Below are 6,240 nucleotides of genomic sequence, written 5' to 3' on the forward strand. Positions count from 1 at the left end.
ACGGCCGGGGTAACCACTAACCAATCTTTGGGTTACAGTTCCTAGCCCAACTGCAACCAGAGAGGGCTCTCTCTTTATGATTTATCTCTGTTATGATTGTGTCTTAGGCTAGCTATGATGCTCAGGTTTTGTTTAGGTTTTGGTTGAAGGATTCCTTTCAGGTCTTATGATGTAGTGTTTAGATAATGAGATGACATTGGGCAATGGAGTCTGGATGCTGTGAAATGATTTTATATGTTGGGTGGTGTTCTAACTGCAAGGCCTATTGTGTATTCAAACAGACAAAATTAAGACTGAGTGGTGATGCATGTCAACCAACAGAAATCTATTGAGAATTTTCTGTTAAGTTGGTGAGGTGAAAGTGGACTTACTGCCCAGGAGCAAAGTTTGAATTCCTGTGACAGAAGCCAACGTGAAAGATGTATTCTGAAAGTGCAGCAGTTAAGAATCACACTTTATACAGATTACAGCTGAAGAAAACATTTATAAACAACACAGACTGAACTCAGGGTACTGAGTGAGTAAATCCTTGGAGTTATTCTTTTTCTTTGTTGCTTAATATTAGAAATCAGATAACGTATATAGGTTTATTACAAAATAAGCAAATAACAAAGAGAGTTACAGATACTTATTGCATGGTGATATACACAGGGATCCAGCATTCATCAACAAGCACAGAACGTTTTTCCACACATCAGACATCCAAGAAATTCCATTGTTCCCTTTATTAGCTTCAGAAAAATGATTACAGCATAAGAAACTCTTCAGGGGAAATCAACAACAACCCTTGCTATCTCATGCGAAGGGGATTTTATAGAAATGTGTATACAAAATATCTCAGGCATTGAGTCATCTGAGAGAGAAAAAATATCTTCAGTAACGTTCAGAAAGTAGGCAAGAAGTTATTACAACTTTGAATGTAGCGTAAATGCTCTTTATGTCTGTCAGAGGATTGTTTTGACTTTTGAGAATCACTGAGTCGGTTGCATCACTCTGTTTTAATTCTGGAAATATGCATTTACTTTTGTCTGCGCAATGCTTTCTCGGGTTTGCCAGCTGTGGTCTTCTATCACTGCTTTGTTGGCCGCTACTTCCGCTGAGTTGGCTCAGCTCTGATCTATGATGCCTGCTGACTTTGTTGACTGTTCTTTTCATCATAATTTGTAAAAACAGAAGTTGGTGAATGACTTACTATTTACAAAATTCTCTGGATTGCATCTGTCCACCATTCCTGTGTAGGGAGCTGATGCCTGAGGATGGCCTCCATTGTCTCTTCTGCTTCTGTATATTTGAAAAAATTTGGGGCCACATCAAATAAGTGATTAATTTCATTCATTATATAAAATAGATTTTCTATCTTACTATAGAAAATCTGCCCTGTAATAGGCCCTGTGTCTTCTGAAGTGCTGGCTTTCTCATTGATCTGTGCTGAGGCAAAAACATTTACTCTTTTGGCATACTGTTCATGGGTGAATAATTTCCCTCCGCTATTCAGTAAGCTAGGGAGTCCTCTATTCTGCAATACCTGGAATCTCTCCATGAACCTGTTTACCTCTGTTTGCATATCCTGGGTTCTTCTGTCCAATGTCTGTACCAGATTTCTAAGAGTAAGAACCCTCTTGATCATTTGAATAGTCTCAGTTCTATTTGTAATTCCCATGGTGGCCAACTGAGAACTTGTTTTGTGATTGAGCACATTGATCATTCTTGTAGCAATTTCAGGCATATTTCCCAATAACGCCCTTGATGCTCGAACTTCCTTCTGCGCTTTTGGGATGAGCTCTAGTTGCTCATGGATAGTCTCAATATATGACCATTGGTTGGTGATGGATTGGCCAATATTAGACCATAACATTGCTCTGATCCCAGATATGATTTTGTCTAACTTGAGCTCATTCTCAAGTTCTTTGATCCTATCTTTAAGGGCCTTGATTTCCTTGGCCTTTTCTCCCACTTCTCTTTTTGTCTTATCATGCCTTTCATTGACCTTGGCCAGCTTGTCTCTGGTTTCATGCAGCTCTGTCATTTGAGCTTCCAAGACTTGTATTTCATTCTTTAATTTCTGCATGTCTAGAGTGTGTGCCTGTTCGGTGCTTGTAGGTGCTGCTGAAGTGGATGTGGCTGTTTGTTCTGGTTGTTGAGGTGGAGGCACTGTAGTAGGAGCAACATCCTCGAGATTGATGACTTGAGGAGGAGCCTGAGAAGTCTGACCCTCTTGTGCTCGCTTTAGTGCTGCTTGTAAGGCTGCTTGAGTAGCCTTAGATTCTCCTAATTTCTCTTGTGTCTGCTGGAGCTGTTTGTATATAGCTATTAGCAGATCTGTGGAATCCTTCTCCATCCTTTGTTGAGCCACCTCATCTGTCTGGGGGTGAATGGTAGCTGGGAGCTTGGCTTTTTTCCTTAATGCGGCCATGTCAGCATCCCTTAGTTTCAGAATTTCCTGTATCCCCTTGATGTCATTTGGGTTATGCCCAATCTCCACGATGATCTCCTCTAGGGATCTTATCCTGTTGTCTTTGGCCTGAGATGAAGCCTTCTCCAATTCTAGTTGAGAGGCTGTGGCATTGAGGCTGCTTGTTAATTTGTAATTATCCAATGTTTTATCTGCCAAGGCTGCATACACCATTTCACCAGTTTGCTTGTGCAGCTCTATTTTATCCATTGGATGGATATCCTTGGCCAGGACCTCTAGATTAGTCCTGAGATAATCTACAGTGGTTTGTGGTTGGAGCGCTGTGGGTATGAAGTGACTCATTGTCAACTTGCCTTCGTCCACATCAAAAGCAGACATTAATCTTTGTTGGTTGGAGGGAGCCAATTTTAACAAATGGTTATATAACTTGACCTTCATGGGCTCACTCCTTCTTTTAATGTCTATGAATTGCTGTTTGATGCCTACTTCTCCTTCCTTCTGCTGGCTGGAAGAAGTGACTTCCCCTCCTATGATTCTGTCTTGTTCTTGGTGGAAGGAACTGACCGAGGCTTCCCTGCTGGGTGGGCCCATACCCATTACTTGTCTGATTGCAGCATCATCCTCTGAGCAGTCATTCAATCTCTGTCTCTTCTCCCCGATGGATGAAGTCATGGGTGTTTCTCTGTCTCTTTTCCTACTTAAGTCCTCCTTCTATGGAGTTTGAAGGACGGAGGCATCAGTGATATTTTCAGGCCTTGAGTGTTCTACATTTTGGGCCTGCTGCTCGGTGGTAGGTGGGGTATCTACCACTCTTTCTTGTTGTAAGGGCTGCTGTGTTTCCGGTTGCCCTTCTCCTTGCTGCTGCTGCTGTTTTTCTTGTTGTTGTTGCTGTTGCTCCTGCTCTGACTCCATCTCCTTTTCTTTTCCCTTCTCTGATATTTTTCCAGCAACTTTTGTAGTTTGCTGTTGTGCGGTTGAGGAGGATGCTGCTGCTCCAATTTGTATGCTCGGCAGTGAACTGACCTGTGAATAAAACTCAAGGTCAGCCATCTTCTTTAGGTTTCTTAGATCTCTTTGATTAAGCTCTTCTTGAGTAACAGCCTCTTCCAAAGTGCCTCTCCTCCATTTGCTTTGATTGGCATGTTTTTCTATGTGAGGAAGGCTGCAATGATCATAGGCAGACAATTTGTATTTAAGTCTCCTCATGGTTATGAAGTTGTTAGGGTCATAAGGTTTCCATAGGAAGCTGTATTTGAGACCCAAGCCCCCAAGTATTCTATCTGCTTCCTTCCACCCTTCATCCCTTTCATTATAGAGGAAATGGCCAAGTTGACTTTTGACCTTTAGCTGTGCCTTTTTACCTTTGCCTGAAAAGTGGAACATATCCACAAAGCCAAACTGCCTGAAGTATTCTAAGGCAAATAGCCTCATAGGCACATATCTGGGTAGTCTAAATGGGGGCACCTCACACCCATACATTCTGATGACGGTGTGGTGTTGGTAGAAGTACCAATCCCCAATACTGTATGCTTTTGATAGCTGAAGGAGTCTTTTCATCTCATCTGTCAACCTGGGAGGAGGTGAGCCCAAGAGTAGAGTCATGGCTGGATGAATGAAGTGATCAATGAACTCACAGTAGGTGTATGGCGAATAGCTATGGAGATGAAACACAGAGGTCCAGTACACCACAGATTTCAGATTTCCCTGTGCATCTTCTCTCTTCATTGGGAAGGAGAACTTGTCATGCTGGAAGTATAGGAGCAAATGATATATATATGAAGTGTATTTGAACACCCTATCTCTTGACAGGTTCATCAACTGATCATGCATCTTGTCTGAGATGTATGTGGCATAGTCATAGCAGACTGGTTTTCTCCCTGGAGCAAACATAAGCATTATGTGCATGACTGTTTCATCCACATATTCCACTGAATCATATCCCAGGATGGGACTGATCATGTCAACAAGGTCTAGGCCCAATTGGTTGAGGTAGACACAGTTGATGGGAGGAGTTTGTAGAGTGTCAGCTTTGATGAACAGCTGGTTGATCTTTGTAATCTGGGCCTCTGTCATTCTGGCTCCCTCCATTATCAAATCAGCTAAGGACAGAGGGACCATCTTCCTATCTGTTTTAAACTGCAGCATTTCCCTGATGATTTCAGGGGTAATGAGAAACAGAATTCCACCTGAAGAATCAAGTACAGCCCTCTGGGATGCATCATAATGCTCAGCACATAGGTGGATGAGTTCTGGGAATTGGTTGACCTGAGGTAGCTTGAAGATTGGGAGAGAGGAATCCCAAATTCCCAGGATGTCTGTCCCATTTTGCTGTTTGATTTTGATTTCATTTAGTATTTGAAGATGGAACCTGCTCCTACCCAGCATTTCCTCTGATATTTTGTAGTCTAGGTCAGCTAATGCCTGCCAGCTCAATGCTTTGTGAGGGGCATTCAAAGGAGCTACATTGAGGGCTATAGGAGCCACAGGGGGATCCATTGTTTTCCTTTAGGATTTCTGTTTCTTCAAGGACTGTGTTACTAAGCAGAGTAACACAACCAGAGTTTTCTTTGCAAAGAGTGAAGATGTCTGGGGAAAAGGGTGAATGCAGAGTCTACAGCAGTTTTAAATACTATTTATAGCAACTAGGACCAATGTTTGGCTTTTCCTTGTCTCTCTCAATGGTGAAATTTGGTTTAAATGAGCCTGCCGCGATTGCGCAGACAGAACTTAGTTTTTCAACAGAATGTAGGTAGAACAAAGCTCGGCTGGTGTTTTTCGAGGTGGTAGTTGGAAATTAAAAGCTCTGCAGAGGAATTCACTGGTGAATTTATAAGTTTTAACGTTCTTTAAGCTTTCGGAGTGATTTATAGAGAATTGCAGGCGCACGGAGGACAAATGATGAAGAATACCTGGTAAAACAGTGAGCAAAGGTCGTATATGCAGCCTGGATTCGTACGCTGGAGGTCTCCTGGTCGATTTAGCAGGTTGACAGCAAACTCGGACGTGAACGCATGCAGCAGAAAGAACGAAAAATGAATGAAAAGAACGTAAAAACGTGATTTTTGGCCATAATATAGACTTTTAGCAATTTGGCGCCTTTTTGCGATGACGTCAGCATGACGTCATTGGTGGGGTCAAGGTCGGATGACGTCATGCTGACGTCATCGGGTGACGTGGCGAGCCCTGACTGGCCCACGGGGATGATGAGGTGGCGGGACAGATCGGCCAACGACTGGAGCGAAAGTTGACGTGGCGACATAGGTGGCGGTGACGTAAGGTGACGGGGAGCTGACGCGGCGAGGACGTAATGCAAGCGGAATGGGGAAACCGGAAACCGGCAGCGGTTTCGTATCGCACCGCCTACGGTACGGTGGTGGTAATTGTCAGTTGTACCTCCGACGCGTTGTGGTGAGGGCGCGTGGCAGCGGAGTGACGTACCCAAAATACGGCCGTCGGGAGGTAAGTTTCGGGCATCGGATGAGCTCCGATGCTATAGTGGCCGTCAGATCTGGAGGGGCCAAATCGGACGGTGATCGGATGATTGATGTGACGGGGAGATAGCATGCTTATTTCTCGGACGTCGGAAGGACTCCGACGCTATCAGGGCCGTTGGATGGGAGGTATCTGATCGGACGGTCGTCGGGACAAATGAGATGACAACCAAGTACGGGGAAAGGGGGATTAAGATAATGTTTTTTCTGGGAATTTGCACGATGGCGGAGACTATGTAAAAGTGGGTTTTCACATCTTATTTGGAAATAGCTCCGCCCTTTTAGACTTAGCATAAAGAGGAAATGTGGGTTAAACGTGATTTTTGGCCATTTGGA

This window comes from Pinus tabuliformis, chromosome 1_1 (genome assembly GCF_031772625.1).
Source record: "Pinus tabuliformis cultivar Carrire ecotype Pingquan chromosome 1_1, CPIR1, whole genome shotgun sequence".
Classification (NCBI taxonomy): domain Eukaryota; kingdom Viridiplantae; phylum Streptophyta; class Pinopsida; order Pinales; family Pinaceae; genus Pinus; species Pinus tabuliformis.